The sequence below is a fragment of the Rhea americana genome, unplaced genomic scaffold (genome assembly GCF_003343005.1).
Source record: "Rhea americana isolate MKP2758 unplaced genomic scaffold, rheAme1 scaffold_42, whole genome shotgun sequence".
Taxonomy (NCBI): Eukaryota; Metazoa; Chordata; class Aves; order Rheiformes; family Rheidae; genus Rhea; species Rhea americana.
In genome coordinates this window covers 5,459,026-5,480,489 of record NW_028186557.1, presented here as the reverse complement: position 1 = coordinate 5,480,489, position 21,464 = coordinate 5,459,026, and the positions used below count along the sequence as shown (strand labels likewise).

At 42.8% G+C, this 21,464-nt stretch overlaps 1 long non-coding RNA gene across 1 annotated transcript in view; it reads right to left on the bottom strand.

Moving 5' to 3' along the window:
* The window catches only part of LOC146590202 (uncharacterized), a 38,939-nt gene that overhangs the window by 6,249 nt on the left and 11,226 nt on the right, over positions 1 to 21,464 (bottom strand). Inside the window, exon 4 of the long non-coding RNA XR_014897066.1 lies at positions 17,788 to 17,870. This is a non-coding gene — a long non-coding RNA (uncharacterized LOC146590202). The remainder of the gene's footprint in view (positions 1 to 17,787; positions 17,871 to 21,464) is intronic.

Below are 21,464 nucleotides of genomic sequence, written 5' to 3'. Positions count from 1 at the left end.
TTTCTAGCTGCTCAGATAAGTAAGTAAGTAAGTGGATCTGCCATAAACGTAGCCTTTTGCTCAGGAATTGAGCCRGGGAAGAGAGATGTGGATGGTCTGTGCTCCGCCAGCAGAGCTCACAGTGCTCCAGGTGGGAAGGGAGAGCACCCTGCTGCGCCCAAGCGCTACAGCAAGAGCCAGTGCAGTGCGTTCGCTTTTCCGGTAGTCATTAAGAGGCATTTTCCTGCTCTCATTAATTCACCTCTGGGTGTTGGCTTCTGCAAATTGCCCAGCACCCAGGACAGGGGGTGTGGAGCGCTGGCCTTCCCTTGGCAAGGCGGAGTCCCTCCCGCAGCAACCCCAAGTGCCGCAGGGGAGCCGTGTTTCTGCCCTTCCACGGCAGGATTGGCAGTGGGCGGCCCAGGGGAGCAGCCGGGGCCCAGCTCCTCCCCAGCTCCCCCACACAACCTGAGGAAGTAAAGAGGAAGCCTCCTCCTGGCAGATTTCACAGCAAAAATACGGGTTCCCGGTCTGCAGCGTCCACTGAGGTCAGCGAAGCCACGATCTTTTCAAAGGAATTCCCCAATCTGCACCTCAAAAAGTGGCATCAGTTTTATTCAAAGCGAACACATGCACGTTCACGACAGGCAGGCAGCACCAGCAGCACAAGCTCCGCTTCAGCRGCAAGACAGCACAGTTGTCCTTTCAGCTGCACAAGACAGCACGTTTAACAGTTGATCCATCTGGAGGGGAGCCTACAAAGTTAATTTCTAGCTTTGAGATGGTTACTGGTAATTGTAGGTAATTTCAAATATAATTGCAATCGAGTCGAAAAAGCTCTGTTTGCAATGTTTATGCTCATCACTCTAATTTAAGATCTAGACTGTTGGATACGCTGCTCTTCAATACACACCCATTTTTCATCTTCCTGATTTTACCACTAGCGATTATAAAAACAGCCCCAGCAAACCACAGTCTGCAATGCAAGACAAATGTTTGAAAAGTTGCATCTAAAGTTTCAAGCAAAGCTGCTTGAAGGTTAACGACAGAACATGTTAATGATTATCAAATAGACAAGGCAAGCCRCAAAGCGATTCGAACATAGAAATGCAAGAGCCCCTCAAAATAAGTGGTGGCTAACCTTGTTTAGGATAATACTTCTCTTCAAAGAAATGGAACTGTTGCATGTCGCAAATACGTCCACATGTCGTTTTAATACAGGAATAATTACCCATGGCATGTTTGTTAGTGGAAAAAAGCAAAGGTCTCCTATTACTTACACATAATAAAACCTGCATTGTTTACCATGAATGAGTTATATGAGGCCGGTAATAAATAAGTGTTGTAACAAACTTCGGTGCCCAGGCCCACAAACCGCTCTTAATATCTCCAGTTTGGTAGCACCTAGAGGCCCCTTGTAAGATCAGGGCACTGCGATGCTGGGCCTGCTGCCGAGCACGAAACTGTCTTTGTTCTGAAACACTTAAAACAGAGTACGGCTAGAGGAGAAAGAGTAAAGCCCCAAAGGAGGATGACTCAAGATCCGCAAGTGCTTCCAATGAGCACAGCAGTGAGGGCCACGCTGCAGCAAAGCTACGGGCTGCACTTCCAGCACCATGAACGTATTACCAAAGAGACTGTGATATGCAGAGTTATTCAAAAAAGTGCAGCTACTCACARCTTTGGGACTCTAATGCGACTATTTTAAAAGTTAGTCTACACCCTTGAAGCTAAAATCAACAGTTGTGCGCTGGCTTATGCATGTTTAAAATACCTGATTTTAAAGAAATGCATTTGGCTTTCTACAGTTAACAAAACTGCTTTGTAGTTTTAAACTCTTTCACGGATGAAGTTGCATCTGCCAAATCTGTGCATCTATCAGAGTGTCCCTATCCATATCTCTATCCATAGCTAATCTCTGTGAACACGTGCCTGCTTAAAAAACAAAACCAAAAACGTTAGCTCACTATATTCTTGACTCAACAAACCAAGACAGTTAAAGGAACTATTTAAAGCTGGAGCTACTCAGGAAATGATTTGTTTTTCCATGAAAAAATTAGAGAAAAACAAAAAAAAATCTTTTCCTCAACATTTTCCTACTTTTTGTTTTAAAATGAAAAACTCTTTTTTTCAGCTGTTTTTGTTGGGTTTTGGCAACCATTGAAACACTTGAAAACTGTTGCAACAGAAAGTTATCCAGCCAACTCTACTGAGAGCATCAATTCTGCAAAGATTTGAGTACTCGGTTATTTCAATGCAACCCACAAAGGTACGCCCTTTGTAGAACTAGAGCAGAAATGCAGTACTTTACATATAGTTTTTAAAGTATCTGAAGCAAGCTCTAAAAACCCTGTTTTAGTATGGGTCAGACTCATTCTAATTTTTCATTAAGTTGCTTCATACATGGATGCTGCTCACGGTGTTGTAGCTCGGCACCACTAGACCCAAGACAGACATCACTGCAAGTGGTGTTACTGCTCCTCCACTCACCCCGGGAAACGCAGGCCTATTTTACTAYGAACTTCTATTTCTTCACCTGAAGAGTAAGGAATTTAAGACAGACCAGAAACAGGCCAAAATGAACAGAAGGGGCCAGAGACTCATCTGAGTCTCTCCAATAGTCTCAGTAATTCCTTGCTGGGTGGGAGTTTATGGCTTTTTTTGCTGGGGCTCCTTCCTTTATAGGACTTTGTCCTCAGGGTGGTGACATTTTTCAGCCCTGAAGTGCCACTGACCCTGAGAGTCCCAAAATCACTCATCAGGCTTTAGATGAGAGTATTTGGTTTCACTGAGATAATTCATCTCAGTTCTTTCTATTACTTCATTTTCTCTTCTCAGGTTCATAGAATTTTCAAGCTTTTATGCATGAAAACTGAAGTTTTCTGGCAGGGTCTCCTAARGCTGAGGGGCTTTAAGGAAATACAAATGAGTGAATGCAAGGAGAAAAAAATCAGACAAACGAGCTTCATGCTAACCTTGCAAGTCCTCTTCAGCTTTATGCCAGGGAAAGTCCAAATGAGAGCTCCTAAATGAGGCAGCAATCTCACAGGGTCAAACCTGCCCCAGCTCATTCCCTGAGCATGAGACTCACCTCTGCCTCCAGCACGTCCCCGCTCTCCTCGCTGCCACTCCACGACCCTGTGCACCCAACGCAGCTCTTCAGCCAGCCCACACTCTGCGGACCAGCTGCATCCGGCACTCGGGGTCTCYGAGCGGGCAAGAGAGGCTGTGGAGCCGCGGGGAGGCGGATACATGTTGGATACTGCCAGAAAGCTCCAATGCCTCCTCTACACAAGCTACAGGCTGGCAGGCAGCATCCACGCGACCAAGGACTGCAGCCTCCAGCTTCCGACGATCATTCCCCCTCTGTTCTTCCAGACTTACGTGGTTTTTGCAGTGCTATCTGTGACTATAACAGCATATAAGGCTCTACTGCGGAGGCAAAATAGCAGAGGGGCCTCAGAAACATGGTAATGAAAGGCAGCTGCATGCATAAGATTATGTTCTAGCTCTACAAACAACCATTAATTGTTTCCATGGGTCCAAAAAATTAGCTCTCATTAAAAATGAATATCAATTGATGTCTAATGAGAGTCTGGTTGAACAGAGCAGAGAAATAATAAGGCAGGAAAATCCAGGTCCCTGGTTCTGAGTGCCTGCAGTAACCGAAATTGATGGTGAAACTGTCTGAGACAATGAAGTCTGATCATCAGGAACACAGTTAATTCTGTTTATTAGTTCAATCTGTGGGTCACCTTCAAATCTAGCACGTTATTTGAGGGTGTCTGAAAACYCTGCAGCATTATTCAAGAAAGAAAGGACACAAGCTCCACTGAGGTAAGTGAGTTTTTCCTTGGGATTGCAGAGGACTTTGGAATAGGTGAGAAAAAATACGGAAAAGAAATTTCCTTGCCAACGTTGTGTGTCCTAAGTGTCCCAGAAATATCCCTTTGAGAACACAGAGAGTAGTAGTGCTTTGAGCCATCAGAAAAGTGTCTTCAGCTCACCGATTTGTCTTCCCCCCTTTATAGTACAGGCAGTCATCCCATCCAAACACCACTTCTGCATAACCTAGCGATCCAAAGAACAACCYTTCTTCAGCCACAAGGGTCTAAGTAAGGCTGAGCAAAAACAGCTAGAGCTAACCCACCACCTCTGTTCGTGTATTGGCCCTGGCTGGCATTGTGTTTAGTTCAGAATGATAAACTGCAGAATTTAGTCACCACAAATTTGAAGATAATTTGCTGCCACATCCCAGCCAGCTAAGGGCTCATAAATACATCAGAAAGACAGAAGGGATCAAAATCAGAAGCATAAAATGCACCCACTCAAATGGGAAACACTTCCTCCACTTCCAAGCTACGGCAGCACACCAAAACACAGGGCAAATACATCTCCCCATGACCTGTGCAGACAGAAACCACTGCTACTTCTGCCAAAGGCTGGTTACATCAGCAAATAAAAGCCTGTGACTCTTGTTCGATGAATAGCAATCAGCCCTGAAAGTTATTCTCATGTCATGCCCTTTACCATCACAGCACCGTTCAGACAGCTACAGAAGCCCGATGTGCCTTGCTGAGCAGCAGTTTGCTTTAGTCTGAGGATGGTGACAGCACCACGGTACCACCGGACGGGCAGTGGTCTCCCGTATTGCTGCTTAAGTCAACATCAGCTAGCCATATGCCTGGGAGGAAGACAGCAGAYGAAAATCTGATATCAAACAGCACTTGAGCAAAATGTTTCTCAATGGAGAAGCATGAAAACATGCTCTTCTCATGAAACCTTCCCATTTCAATTCTGCCATTTTGTCTTTAAAAAGAGGGAATGGGTAATGGATGGGTAATCCCCGAAGAGCAGCAGCCAAGTTCCCAGACTTATTTTTCAAATGCTTTGCATTTCACTGTGCAAATTGGAATACCAGGAAAACGACCTTTCTTGGTAGCTGTTCTTCTATTCCTGGAACTTGGCAAAGACACACTCARTGATGCTAGAGATGCTCTAGTGTTCCAGAAGCTAATAGGCAATGCAAAATATTTGGAAAAAATGCAGCAAATGCAGGGCCAAGGAAAAATATTTCTGGCCACGAAAATCAACCCTAACCTTTGTAAAATGCATGTCAACAACAGCTTTGTTTATTATTACCAACTATAGYCCTGCTGATAGTTTCAAGCTAAGAGCTTCTTCTGATTCATGTCTCTTCTATGTCGTTCTGCATTATAAACCTCTGTCCTCTTGCCTACTGCTCCAGTGAGAAAACTTAGTCAAAGTATTTAACAATTAATCCATTGTATTTAGGATCCTCTATTTGTCTTGAAAAGAAAAAAAAMCTTAATCTCGTTAGCTTGCACTCAGATTTTTCAGTTTATGAAATACTGGAATTATCTAGTATACTGCATAAATACCCTTGAATAGATTTGATTTTAGCTGATCCCTTTATTTATTAATCCAAATACTTGTATATTTTTAGGTTCGGAGTCACCTGATTCAGTTATAGAAATTACACAAATAGAAGGCTTTTCCCCAAATTCCTACAACTTGGTTCTTTCTCTGAAGCCATACTAGCACCTATATGSGCAAGCATTTCACTGCTGATTCTCTCTAAGAATTCATTCATTTAAAAGACTGAAAAGCAAAAAGAGATGCAATTCCTGGCTAATCAAGTTAAAGACCTTTATCGGAACAAAAGCTTTCTGTCCTGAGGAACTACATTTAAAATGACATTTTAAAACATCTGCATTATTTAAGTTTCAAAATCAAACACCACAAATTCAGGAAAACGAATATCTCACTATAGGTTCCTTGTGCTTATATCTCATGATGTGGTCTTTAATTACAGCATCATTACAGACCATTTTTACATAATCTTATGCACTCACAGAGAACAGTGATGAATGAACGAACACCTATTCAATATTTTGCTCACTAAGCACTGTATCTCTCTATACCTTCTTTTGCAACCCAAACCCTGTTCTGGCAGGAGAGTTAATAATGTCTCTCTAGGTTTTTCTAAAGAGCATTTCAGTGTAATATGTGAGCCCTTGCCCAGTATTAATCAATTACTCTTCACCCTGCCAAATAAGAAAGTGGTACACTTCCCATTTTATGGGCAATGAGCTGAGGCATAGAAGGGAGGTCAAAAGTGCCCATTAATTTTGAGAGCCCAATTCGATATGCCTTGGACACGATTATTCACAGTACTTAGCACTCTATACCATTTTACGCATTCAACATACTGCTCGAGTTGCATAAAGTTGCTGCTGGCAGTCCTTCACACTTCTGCRTATCGAATCTGCAGGATCCTCTGACAGGCACCTCGAAGGCGAGCAGCGTACGAAGAGTGACCCCCCTGGAAACGGCCGGTGAAGGGATGGCATCACCTGGGAACAGAGGAGCCCCCTCTCCCAGGCACCATCCCAGCACCATAATTTTGGAAACATCCAGGCCCTCATTCCTCACACAGCTCYCACTTGCTGCACCAGCAGAGAAAGGAGTCTCACAGACAATAACCGCATTCGGAGGAGAACAGGAATAGTTCRTGCAGATAGTTCTCCCATATACGAAACAAGGTAGTGGTCCAAGGGCAAAATAGCACTTAGTGACACAATAAAAAATCTCTATGCCAGTGGACATGGACAAGGGGGTTGCATCAAGGTGCTGTGGGAGCTTTATGCTGGTATTTCCTCTATAGTCTGGAGGAGCTGACACAAGGGAAGACTTGGTCAGGCCCCTCAGGTCTGCAGTAAGACATTCTCAGCTTCTCTGTGGGGAAAAGCCTGTGTGTTCTGCACTGCACAGTGCCGAGACCTTTGAGCAATTACGTACCCAGGCTTGTGCCAGTGACTACRAAGTACAAACCAAGTGCGCAATGATATTTTTCCGTAAGTTTGTAATGTGGACAAATGTTCATAAACTTTTCCAGGAAAATAAAGCTTCCCTCCTTCTTAACCTTCCCAAGCCAAATTTGAAGGATGTTCTCTGAAGTGTGGGTATTTAAAAGCCTTATGAAAGTTAGAAACAGTAACAGTGAACTGAYAAATGTCAGGTAACGCCACCCTGGACACTGTGCTCCAAGATAAGGCCTGCCAAACTCAGTTCATCCAATTCACATGGAAATACTAGATGGCACCGCCAGTGTAGGGCATGAGGGTTAAAAGTCCACGGCAACATTTACATTTATTTCCTGCAGCACCACAAAGAATCACAGACGTGTCGGTTACAGGGGGGCTCCAGCTCAGGGCAAGCCCATTGCCAACACTAGATCAGGTCAGCTCATCTTTGTTTGGCTGAGTCTTAGAAATCTCCRGGGATGAAGACTTCCCTGCTCTTCTGCTCCACCAGCAACCTGTTGCTGYGCTCCTCTCCTAGGGAAAAAGTTTTCCCTAGTGTCCAACTTGAACCTCCCAAGCTGCAATTTTTGGCCATTGCCCCTTGTTATATCATCTGCCACTACTAGGAAGAGTTTGGCCTCATCCTCTTTATAACTAATCTTCAGCAGTTGTTGGACCTGATCTCCCCTTAGCTTCCTCTTCATTGGGCTAAACGAGCCCTGCTCCTTCAACTTTTTCATATAAGATATGTAGTCTGGGTCCCAAGCAGAAGGTCTTGCTTCTTTCAGGGTCAAGACCAAGTACCTTTAGGACCATCCCAGAGCTCCCATCTCAGCTGCACTAAGGAAAATTTGCACTAAGGATCTCTTTGATAGCAAAAAAAAAAAAAAAAAAAAAGAAAGAAAGAAAAAGGCAGAAGTAGTTTCTGATCTGTAATTTAAGTGCATTCCTGTGCTGTAGGACATTTCAGGCTCCAGCATGCAGGCAGAGCAGTGGAGACCCACAGTGGGTTTCCAAGACCACAAACAGACATAGATACCACCCTCACCATCCTGTTAACCTTTGAAAAACTTGAAAGGACCRAAGAAGCTCCTTTTTTCAGGTACCGTTACATTCTGGGGAACATAACAAGAGGTATCCAAGCAGGCAGGGAGCTGAGACCAGGTACAAGGGAAAAGGCTGAGCTGGCTGCGGCACTTAACCCCTGACAGACAGTCTGTAATATACCTGACACGGAAAACAAACCAGGTGGTGCCACTGCTCAGCAAATACAGACGCGCAGTGGGGGGACGGGGAGCCGAAGAGGGGGAGAGAGGGAAAACATGAGCAGGGGAAAACAGAGAGGGCAAGAGTCGTTAACCCCTGATAGCAAATATAAAGTATTTTCCTCCCCATCTCATTCATTAGGCTGCGTCAACTCCAGAAGGACTACATCCATTCCCGCACATAAATCTAGCAAGTTTCTCTTTTAAAAAGGCCAGACACTGTCTTTGCCATGGCAATCCAGCTGTCTGGCCGGCTGCCTGCCCTGCAAACACGACCGCGAAAGCTCGTTTTCTAAGAGGCGGGCAGCCCTCTCCCAGAGGCTCCCCGAGCCCTCTGCTCACCGCTGACGCTCGCTCGCTGCCTGCTCCCTCTGGGCAGCCCTGGGCAGCCGTATGTCCCACAGGGCTGGTGTGGTCCTCTCGGTCCGGTTGGCGATGCCAGCCCAAAGGCCTGGCTGTTATCTCCACGCAGCAGAGCTATCGGTGAGGCAGATGCATACAGCAGGCTCTAGAGCAGGAGCAAAGCCCTAATTCACAGCAGCTCGGGAGAGCTCCGAAGCTCCTTTTGGACGACCGGTTTCACCAGTTGTCTGGTATCAGGAGTCCAGCATGGTCCTCTCCAGCATCTGATCACAGTGGACAAGGACAAAATGAAACTCTGACCTGTYCTATAGAGCCACGTTCTTAACACCCCACAGAACAAATCACATTTCTAACCCACACTTAAATAAAGGTAYGCCCTTCAGAGCAAGAAATCGGGCTGAGCAGCTTGCATCTGCTATGGGTTTGGAGCTGACAGTCATGTCTGGGCTCCCAGCTCTGAGGGCTCGCAAACACAGTCACTGAGGGCTTCCGTCCTGTCCCATGTTTAAAAGTTAAGCAAATCAACAACTACCTTAGCAAAGCTTTGAAAAAATGTAGAAAACAGTTCTGCCCTCAAACTCTGATCTGAATTTAAWTTGAAAAGCTAATGATTCCAATAAAAGAACAAGGGCACAAAATCTGGCCATTTTTAACAAATTTGTCCATGGTTCAACAACATTATTTTTCTCTGTGAGGACTCGGCAACATCAGGAAAGTTGGAAGGCCTTCCTCGAGCTGAAGTAGTACAAGGCTTTTTGTATACCTTGGCATTGTGTGGCTTTCCAGGACATCATTTTAACACTTCACAAATCAGGCTTTATGGGCATTCTTCTATCATAAACCCAGGGCAAAGCAAACAGCAAAATTACCAGTTATATACAGCCAGGTAAACTCGCGAAAGATCACCAGTAAGCGCTTTTTTTTTTTTTTTTTTTTTGGTATGAACCATAAAGCATTTGCAGTGTTTTATGAGGGCAACATTTCTTGTAGGGCCTGATCCAGTCCTCTTTGAAGTCAAAAGGCGTCTTTCCATTGACATCAGAGGGTGTGGGATTTGTCTCACAGCAACTTGTACCAATGAGAACAATATTTTGCTCTGAAGTCATTCCTTTCTGCCATAGATGTTTTGAAAACAGCCTGTCACCTGACAATACACCCTCAAGGTACTGACAGTCTATGTGTTTTCATTATTTTAAAATGAGACTTGGTAACGGGCTCAGCTGTTCAGGGAAGGTAATATTTTTCTTAAGTACGCCTACTATAAAGTAAATTAGCAAAATCTTCTTTGAGCTGTAACTAAAACATAAGGGCACAGCTGCCCTGGAGGAGTACAAGGGCTCCCAATGTAAACTCCACTGATATCATCACCATCAGAAGGTCATAAAATTGATTGATTATAAATACAGTCCTCATTTGTTTACAGCTTGCATTTTTGGGTCCTGGGTAATTAGCACATTAGCAATCTCTCAAAGTGAGCGCTTACAGGTGCCGCTCCRAGATAGCCAAAGCCGAAAAGCAGCGCAAGAGGAGTCTAATTTTCCTTAAACAATTGCAGGATGGATGCATTAACGTCGAGGGGAGAAACGTCAGTTATGTAACTGTTTAGCTACTTGATCGCACCTACCCGGGAGCCAAGGGCATAAGAGGGCATTAAAATGACCTGTTAATTTCCTTCAACGGTAAGGTAGCACCCAAAAAATGAGAGACATGTCAGCAATGCGCGGGAGATATCCTCTTTGTGAAGCCTGCRGCTGCCTAAGTCTTTTAAGATTCTTTCCCCTCCAAGCCAACAAAGGAAGATAAAGATCACCCTATTTGTGGTAACTGGTACTTAGTTCCTTTTAGTTACACTTAAAATAAACTCTCTTTCAGTTCTCCAAAAGTTTCAGCCTTCAGACACGCAACTCCTGAGCTGTAAGCCAGCCACCTTCCCCTCAGCCAGCCTTGGCTCCAAGTTCACGGCTACTCGGTGTGTGCAGGACGTGAAGCTTTAAAGTCACATTTTATTTGTACAGCTGCATGCATCAGGTTTATGCTTATTCTCTAAATGTCTAACTAAACCACTTTCAAAAAGATTTTAATTCTTTATCCATAGTGAATGTGTGTTGAAATGCTAATGGAGACCAAGAATCCCTCTTTGGTAAGTATTTAGAGTATTTTGGTCACATCTCATAGGCCAAATCTTCAGCTGCTCTGGCTTTGTTCAAGTGGATCAACCTGTTCCCTATTACATACGATGAAGGACTCTTGAAATTTAAAAGGATACTAGAGAAGCTATTCACTGATGTTCTCATTTTAGGACATTTAAAACTCCATGGACAACTTCCAGATTTTTGCTACCTTCCACAAAGGTTTGGTAGAAATGCCTCCTACRGTTAGAGCAAGATAACTGCTACAAGATTCACCAACCCATTAACTCATAAATCAAAGCATGCAACGAATGCCCTGGCATTAATACGATTTTACAGATTGTTTAATTCCTTCAAAACAGTTCTGTCAGCATTACTTCCTGTAGAAGTAATTTAGAAATTTCATACCAGCATTTTTTTTCATGCAGGAAACACGAGTGGCAAGTGAACATTAGGTTAAGTCATTGGCATATCCTGAGTAGCTGCTAGTAGCTGTTCATTAGAAAAAGATCTTGCTTTACCTTTTGGGGTATTTGTTACGATAACAGTGTTCTTAAAAAGAAAACATTTCAGAGAAGAACCGTCTCTTCTTAAGTATTTATATAAGCTATAGCAAAATGCAACTCGAGAAGGGCCTCTAAACATTACTACAACACTGGTAATAAATAATGCTAATCCCACTTAACTATGTGCCTTATTTAATTCCTGTTTCCAAGTGTCGTGAATATGACAAGCTAAATCATAGCAAATTAGCTTTAAAAAGTTAATAGAAAATCGCTTAGTGCTGAAGGATATTCTTTGCTCTTGACAGGAGAGAAACTTCTCCGTTAAGATTAATCTGCAGCCCAACTGAATCCAAAGACTAGTTGTTCACTTTCCAGACGTGCACACCTCCACGCACCCAGAAAGCACCACTGCCTATTTTTACTGTAATACAATGACATTTTAGTTGCTTTGCCCTTCAGACTTGTTTCATCTGGATGGCTGAATCTTCCTTAGAGATTTGCATGACTTAGTACTAACTCTATATCCATTAGTATTAACATCACCTGAGCTGGGCTTGGTTCATTTCAAATCTGCTTTGAGGGCAAGGAGGTACGATTTCCCCACGATGTTTATCTGAAGACCAATATGACAAATTAAAAAACAACAGCAGCACTATGTAGAAGCAGAATACTACACAATATCCAATTGGTCTGAAGATTTTACTTTTTTGTAGTGTTCCCACCTTGGGCAAAATGCCTCCTTACACATTTGTTTAACAACCAAATCAGAGAAGACAAGATCAAGCAAATGATTCAACTCCAAACATTTGAATTTGCTGAGATTTTTACATTCCAGCATTGCCAAGCCCACAAACACAACTTTTGTGGAAAATCTAATACATTTGATCAAATAATGTTCCTGTAACTGTGATGATCCAGCAACACGAGCACAGCAACATTGTAGCTGGTGTAGCACCAAGCAAAACAGGAGATAAGAGATAARAAAGATAAAAACCGATCTTTGCCAGAAATCAAGCCATACCTACAATTTATCACAGAAACCTTTCTGGCCATTCTGAAATGTTTCGCTACTATTCCCCCTCATTTGTTTTTTTCACACTGATGTCTTGCTGCRCTTTTGGGGCTGAACGATCACTTAATGTAAATTGTCACCTCCTCACTGAAGTCAATAAGATGAGTTCGTTTATAGCAGTTAAGGATCTAGTTCCTGACAGCTAGACTTTGGCAAAGAAAGGGCTGAACTGTTTGGCAAATAAGCAATCCAGTGAACTTCATTCTTTTTTTTTTTGTTTCATGAACCAACACTGGTTCGGTAAAAGATATTTGTTATTCAAGTCCTTGCTGGACAGCCCGGATCAGCAAGGCTCATCCAGAAACAGTTCGTTTCAGTTTCTTGCTGCTCACAGGGTGAGAACTGTCACCTAAATCAGATGGAGCTGATCCTAATCTTTGAGGGGATGAGTAAGACTTTTAAAAACAGGAGAACAAAGGCTGCTGAGGAACAAATATTCACATGTAAATACAAGTACACATATAAAGACCAACCACTTCTCAAACTAGCATGCAAATAAAAGTCTGTCCAGGCATACACAGATGGAGAATTATCAGCGACCTCAACAAGCTCAGTCTGGCCAGCCTGGCTGAAATAAAAAATATCAACAGTAGTAGGGGTTGTTATAACCTCTCTGATCCCACCGCTGTCCCAATGGTAATGGGATTTCAACCTCTAATTCCTTCACTTATACCACTAAACTGTGGCTGAGTTACAGTATCCTYCCTAAAAGGATATAAAGGTTTTCACTGACTACACATTCAAGGCATCCCTTAGTCGAATGCATCAATGTTTAATTATCCTGTGTTGGTTTTTGCTTACATTATCCTGCTCAGAAATGTCTATCTTCATGTTCCTGCCTACTGTTTCCTGTTACTTGTTCAGCTTCTAGATGAAAAATTCCTGTTGGTATCCTTTTGTGACGGGCACTCTGCAATCAAGTTCACACTTGACTTCCTTTTTCAATGCTTACAGTTACTGTCTTGTAATACTTGACTGGCACACACTTATAAACCTGGGATAATTCAGATAAATTATCAAATAAGGCTTGAATTTCCTCTGAACTTCTTAGGGAACATCAGGAGGAATCTAAGAGTGTCCCCAGACTGTATAGTGTTGTGTGCAGTGTCTTCTTAGATGTTTTCAAGTATGTACACACAGGCAGAAAACCAAGGACTTTCACATAGTTCTGCCACTTTAACTGCCTTTTTAAAACGGCACTGCAGATCCTGCGACCTCATTTACTACTATGTATTGCTTCTCTGCTTGCACCACTCTCAGGACAGTCTCCTTGGCTTGAGCATCTGAATGGTGAGCCAAACCAAACTGCTTTCAGAACATTTTATGAAAATGTTAATATTGCTTTGTTGCATTACCAGGCAGATGTGAAGTCCTTCCCACTTCAATTTCGACATCATGGTATTGGCGTGTCAGTGCATACGGCCACATGGAGCTGTACRGCGCTCCTCATAGGAACGCGTTGTTAGAATCATGTTACTGCAAACAAGCGTTCCTACATGCCATCACCGCAACTCTCACCTCATCAAGAGTCAAATGAAGAAACAAGGAAAAATAGTAAAAGAAGAAACTAAACGTAACCTGGGATTAATTTCACTGAAATAAACATTGATTTTGTAAAATCAGCTGCCCAAGCTTAACTGTTACTACATCTTCCAGGAATGAAGATATACTTGTTCAAGCTGCAGGTCATTTCTGTGGATTTTTCTGAACTGATCATCATACTGCAGCTTTACTACACTTTCTCTTTGAAATAAGGTGTAAGATAAAAAATTTGTCTTACAGCTGAGGTCAGKTATAAAAACTCCTGAGCACTGGGTCATGCAAAATTAGAAATCAAAGTTCAGAAATGGCTTATCAGACTTAAAAACTAAACTTTAACTCCAGATAACCACAAGATGCTCAAAATCCTTTTTTAATTCAACAGCAGSTACTTTCCTTAAAATTCACATGATCAAGACAACATTTCACTAGCAACTGAGACCAAATCTGCTCCTAGAACAGACCCTTTGGCTAGTATGAATCAGCTTATCTGCACAGACTGCAAAGGGCCACATCAGTTTATAGCACTGGAGGATCTGTCCTGCCCAGGCACAAGCACCCCTAGTGCAGAGCTCCTGTGCTGCACTGTAAAATACAGCTTTCAGGAAGCCATCTGGGAATTCCCCACTGCACCCCTCAACCACGAGGGCTGCCCTGTCTTGGCTTTATTTAGCCAATTGTGGTCTCCTCCATGCACAGAGAGGACATCCCTCTAAATATATTAGTGACTCACCCCCCAGTCATAACTTACCATTGTAAAGAAAATGGRTTGTTTATGTCTAGGGAAGCCGGAAAAGTTTTGCCAAGTGCTTCCTTTGGTAACATCTTATACATTTTAACATCCAGCTGTTGCCAAGCCACGGGCCCTAATGTCTCTGTAGTGCCGTATCGCTCGCTAAGAGCATCCAAATCACAAGAGTGCCACTGAACAGTCCCCAGGAGCTGCTGCCTCACTGTCCCTTCTGCAAGGGAACAAGTCCTCTGCGCCCTTCCCCACATGCACCCACCACTGACCACATGCTGCCACATGTATTCAGCATCTGACAAATGCATCCCAGCAAGTGGCAGGACCAAGCTCTTCACAGCAGAAAGCTCAGGAGAGCGTAGAGGCTCTGGCAATTGTAATTGTCAGATGTGTTTCTTCCTACACTTTTCTTTTTAAATAGAACCGAAAATAATTAATGGTTTCAAGACAAAGAGGAAAGAAATGATATTTCCCTGGACATATATTATCACAACCTCACAGGAGAGCTAAATAAACAAAATGTACCATGCACTGCTGTGGAAGTGAGTGCACCCAGGCTTGCTTGTGGGAGAAGCAAACAACACCGAGGTCTGTTTCTCCCAGAGCCCCTTCTCTCCYGGGGCTGCTGTTTACACAGGGCATGTTCGCATAACTCGGCACTGCTCGGGAAGTGTGAGACTTGGCTGCATTCAATCACTCACCTGCGCTGAGGCTGAAGCACGAAGAAAGAGCGCAATTTTGCAAAGTTGCTAAGAGTAACAGATCTTTAACTGATCTAGTCTGCTACAGAGTCCCAGTCAGCCCGTCACGGTGGAACGCAGCCACCRGGGATAACCACGCGTATAACTCACTTTCTCCCTAAAGAGTGTGCATTTGACATTTCTCTGCACCTGAACAATTGTCCCATCCTCTGAAAAAAGGGAGTGCCACTGTTCTGCACTTCAGTCTGGCCACCACAAGTCATCTTAATCATCTCAAAGTGAATGATCCCGCCTGAGGTTYGCAACCCAGAGGAACCATAGCTCTGCCTCTCAAATCGCCCACTAGAGCACCTAACATCAGCATCATCACGGCTTCTCTGTGCCTGGRCCTGGGGGGCACTAGTGGGCCTTAATGGCTCTGATCAGTCTCACCTGGGGCTTCCTCCCRGCCCTGCTCATAGGTCCAGGAGCATATTTTAGCTTATCAGGGGGCCTTCAGTCCCAGCCTGAGTATGTCATCAAGGTTCAAACCCACCACAGGGTTTGAACAGAAGAGAGGCCACARCGCTCCTGACACTGCTGAACTGAGCACTGGAGCACTTGTGACACCCCTAGCAGGCAGCTGGAAGAAGGTGCTCAGAAGAGACAGCTCAGACAGCAACTCAGTTCATCCACCCTTTGTAAAACATAATTCTCAGTGAAGAGAAAGTTATGTATGGAGCTTTGAGAGCAAGACATTTTCCAGGTGGCATCTTCCATATAGCAGAAAAAATAATTGTAGAAAAACTTACTCTAAGTTAAAAAYATTTCTGACTTCTAGTGACGTATCTCCCAGGCATGCCTTCTAAAGCCACTTTCCCAGAAAGCTCTCCGCTGACAGCTCTCGCACGTGAGAAACTGCTTCTTAGAACAATCTCATTCTGATAACTTTAGAAAGGCAATCACAATTATAGAAAAATAATCACAGCCAGAGTTTCCCTGACTTGCACATACACCATTCACAACTTGCTTTGACATYAGACTTGAGTTTCTCAGAAGTAATCACCAGTGTCCCAGGTTTCTATTCTTCATTGCCCAGTTTGGGGCCTGACTTTCAAAGAACAAAGAACTTCCTGAAAATCAGTTCCTGAYATTATCGGCTAGTTGTTAATTAGGGATGCAGGTGCCTACATGAGGCATCCAATCTGAACATTTTTGCTTCAACACACTGAGCTATCGACTTCCTCCTTGCTAATCAGCTGCATAATACAGAGAACTAACATGTTAATCACCCCGTAGTTAAAAGTAGTTTCCCAAATGAAAATAAAACTTAGGAAATGATCCTCTGGCAAGTGCAGTGAAAGCAGGCCTGCTACTGATGCAGACAAGTTTTATTTTATTTTTTGGTGGGCAAGATGAGTTCTGAAAGAGCAACTCTTATTAAAATTGCATTGGCATTTAAGTGACGTTTTGGCAAAACACCATGGAAACATTTGGTCACATCCTCTCAACCCTTAATTTCTTCCTTAAATGTGCTTTTTAATATGTCACAGTTGTTAAATTTGTAACAATAATTCCCTTGAGACTAAACAACAGTGCTTGGTATGTGAAAAATGAACAATACATTTACATCAGTAAACCAAGAGGAAATTTTAAATAAACGTTTAATTGAGCACAAATATTCCAAATGTTACTTTTATGAAATTTGACCATTCTGTAGGCCAATTTTAGCAGCAGGATGTTCTAAATAAACCCAACTAAAACATATGCTGTCATATTCTTTTTCAGTTGTGACATAACTAACCAGATTCACTTCTAATGGCTTTATTGCTGTTAGACAAACATTGCTGTACTGAAAGGCAAGTAAGCAGCACTTAAATTATTTTTGAAAACTTTCATTTTTAAAATGACCATCAAAATCCTAGGAACAAATCTCATAACACATTTGGCACTTTCAGATTTTTTTTATGGGAGAGAAGAAGACTCGAGATTTGTATACAAAAAGACTCACACAAATTCCTGCTAAAACTGGTATGGAATTGCACTGCACAGACATTGGGTAAAATCAGTGCCCTAGGAGCAAGGGGCTGGTCTGGGTAGGAACAACACAAAGCTGGTGTGTTCCCTGGCATAAYTGCCCTCATAGGCTCTGGAATCAAAGCTGCTCTTCTTGCTGTCCCAACTTCACTAACGCTGCATTATATAAATCTTCAGGACAAGTAATTAACAACTTTTTTATTTGTTGTGTAAAGCATTGAGGACATCGCTGGGTCTTGTGTAAATGCTAAAACTGCTATTAACCTGAATATTTCTTAGCCAATATAAACAGTTTTCAGTATGTCTGCATCTCCCAACTCAGGCTCAGGCCTGCACTCCTGCTCCTGTTAATGAGATTTCGCCTTTCCTTACAGAGCACTCAGTGTGCATTTTGGTGGCAGCAGGGCCATTCAGAATAGGCTCTGATCCATTTGCTTTTTTCTTTAAGGAATAAAATCAATCCATTTTGGATTCTGGTTTCTAGGGCAGCAATCCCATGGTGCTTTGAGTCTTGAGCATTTACTCAGACCTCCTTTTGGCTTCATTATGAGCTCAACAGCAGTACGATTTAATGGACACATCACTGCACTGGCATTCAGAAGTTCAGCAATGAGCTTTGCTGCTAACCACTGCCACCTGCTTTACCTCTCAGTGCTCTTGCTCCTCTCCTGCTCTGTGTCTGCCTTCTCTATTTGAACTGTAGGATTCTTAATGCAAACACCATCTTCCTGGAAAAGGAAGGGAAAAGARGGAATGACTTATTTGGGGATTGTCAAACTTCCTATTACAGAAAATAAGAACACAAAGACAGCCTTTCCCTTTGGACTTTACTAATAAACACAAGTGTTTCAGCCATGATGGATCAGCCCTGGGCTCTCCACTTCTGTCATCTTTAATTACTTATCTGCTGAAGTTCTTCCCTTCTGAACAGCATAAACCTTCTCTGCCTGCTTAACCTGCTGCTCTTTACTATTGACCAAGACTATGTTCAGGGAATGTTACTACAGTTGTGAAGTCAATCATCCTAGACTTAGAAAATGTGCAGATCAAGACTGCCTATGCCTCGCATTTGTGGACTATAGGCAATGATGTACAGGCCTTCTCTCTATGCTCCACCCATTTTTTTTCTCCATCAACTTCAGGCATTCTCCACTATGGATAGTACTTAATTCCTGGGCATCTATTCATCGTTTTGTTCTCCTTACTCTTCCACATTTTGTAAATTCTTCCAGCACACCTGGCTTCATGTGGCACTTTCTAGATTTCTGAGTAAGTCCACTGAAAAATAAAATGTCCATCACATTGATAACATAGGGTTCATGAACACACAAATCTTCTGTCACCTGCATACCTCACTGCTTTGAGCAAACAGASCACTGATTCTCACAGCTGCTTGCCATCCTCTGTGCAGAACAGCAGTAGAGGCTTGGGAAARACATATTTCACTTTCAGAGGTTGAAGGAATTCAGATATATTTGCTAACAGTGATGGGATGGTGTGCCCCTGGCTCCAGGTTTCATTCCAGCTCAGAGACAAACAGACACTGGTGTCCCAAAGCTTGGCTGGTTCAACACATCCTTTTCAAATTGATCTCGTTTGAGATCCACCTCTAGATTTTGTGCCAGCACTGGTATCCTCCCAGGGTCATCTCCTTGCAGTCCCTATTTCACACCCAGTCTCACTTCTCCTCATAACACTTTGCCTCCATTTTGCCAGCTAGCCTGGCCAGTCTATTTCCTACTTATATATTTCTCCCATAATCATTGGTTCTCTGTCTCTGCTTTTCCTTCTACATTCAGCCTGCTCTGCTTCCCTTCTCTGATACAGACAACTCTTTCAGTCCAATGCATTCCTGGTTTTATTACTCCCATCCAGTTTCCTGTCTCCACCTTCCTGTGTCCTTTCTCAGGTAACTGGGTCCATCTTGTTAYCCTTACCCAGTTTTAATTCCCCACAGCTTTTTAGCCTCCATCTCTCTGCAAGTCCTGCTCACAGTTTCTTCACCTTACTTCTTCAGACATAATCTTGGAAGACTCCTTGCTCCTATCTTTTCCTTCCTTCATCCTTTCTTCTATTTCTAGTCTYCTCTGAACAGATCAGACATTCCTTCTCCACATTTTCTGACTTTTGGTGAGGTGGGAAAGAAGGGCACAGAAGCTCTAAAGCCATCCTCCATCTCCCTCCCAGAGCAACCATCTCTACAGTCCTGCTCTCAGACCCCTTCAGACCCCATAGAGGAAGCTGTGGCAACAGCCTGTGCAGCAGTAACACTTGGGACAGGCCAACATCTTGAGGATTTCAGCTAAATCTTCACTGATCACATATAAACTGAGATTTTTCAAAGTCTTGTGATTTGCCTAGGTGCAGGCAGATTTCCACTGGCAGAGTAAAAATACAATGTCCCTGGAAGCAACAGCGAATATACACCATGAAGAAATGATGTAAGAAAAGCTTTTTGCATGCCAATCTTCTGAATGAAATTCTTGTGCTCAGTCACCAAAACAGGACCTGCTGCTTTTGGGCAGATATTTTTAAGGCGCTTGATTCATTAATTGCACTTCACCTGATAAATTTCTGGGATAGTACCAAAAATAACTGTATTCGCAACTCAGACATACTCTGGGTAGTCATATGACAGTACGGGGAAGGGAGAATATGCAATCATATCACCTTCAAAGCTCACAGTTTTCATTAACCTACAATAAATGTCAGTCAAAGTCTTTCTAGTAGAACCTGGCAAAGTTATCAAGAGAGTTTCATACTAGGATTCATACAAACCCACCTAACTTTTGCCCATATCACCTCTGCTGCCATGTACATCATGTCTTTTATCTATTTCTGTAAATGTAATAAAAAGCAGTGCATCCTCCAAATAAAGCAGCATTTTTCATGACTGCATGGATTTCCAATATTCCACAATTACATGGCAGCTAATAACCTAATCAGATTCTACCTCATTTCCCCAGACAGAAACACACCAGCCCCTTTTCCTCACTTTGCCTGTTCACAAGACGGTGGATAACATCTCTAGAAAGTAATGCATCAAAAGAAATCCAGCTGCAACAGCCCAGCCCAACAACTATGCAGGTAGCAAATTCCCCCAGGAGTCAGTCAGACAATGCTACTGCTCATTAAGGCTGGGTGGGACAGCAGAAATGGGAATACAAATTTCCCTTCATTCATCAAACTGGAACAAGAATGAGAGTTCAGAAAAAAACAAGCACTTGGCAGAGTCAATGACTGGGGACAAATCAGGAGAAAAAGAGACTTTGATCATTAAAACTGCAAAGAATGAAGGTTAAAAAAAGTTGTTACATACAGAGAAGTCTTTAGTTACAGGAATGTTTGATCCAATTCAGAGTTAAGGATGTGTACCCACTTTAAATGGAAAATCCTTTAGCTTTGGTATGAATTTATCTAGCCTGCCAGACAAATTGCTCATATCAAACTGTCATTTGGATGTTCAGCCACTGAAAACATAGTTAAAGCATGTCCCTTAATTAGAAATCCCATGGAAATGAAAACAATCCTGTCTGGCATCTCATTCCCCTGGATGGTAACGTGGACTTATCATCTGGCACAAACCCCTTCCTGTTTGCGTGGGTGGACCCAGGCAGACGTGGATTTCTGCTCCCCTTCCAGCCGCTCTAGGAGACAGGCAACTTCCTATGCCAAGGTTTTGTCTCCCGCAAGCGGCTCACTACAAACAGATCGGGTAGATGCAACAAGCTTCTCGAATTAGAGGTGGATGGTACTGTCGTCTTCTGCCCATTAAGGACCAAGAGAAGCTTCGGGCAATATTGTAATGGATAAATAGATTTTAAAGCTGCTTCATTTCACTAGATAGGAGTCTCTTTGATCAGGCTACATTCATTTTCCAGAGAACTGTAAGAGATAATCTTCAGTTATCTGCTAGTAAAAACAATAAAACTCAGTTATTACCTACTCTTATCGGGAGGACTAGCTAATTTGGCAGGATTGGTCTTTCTAGCTCTATCTATTTTATCATTAGTCTTGTATTATTAAGTATTTTGTTCAAAGGCCCATTTCCTAACAGTTTGTTATTATATAAGAATTCCAGGCTCATTAAAATTTAAAAAAGGTCTAAAATGCTCACAGATATGAAGAAAATTTTAAAAGATTAATCCCAAAGGCTAAAAAGCAAAAGATGTATTTTTAGCAGCAAAGAGTGTTAACCACTAAACAATTTGTTTGGGGATATGGTAAGTTCTTTCTCATTTGAAGTCTGAATACATCTTCTCATTTGAAGACAGGGATGCACGTCATCTCTGTCAAGATGGGACAATGCTTCCTCTTTTAAC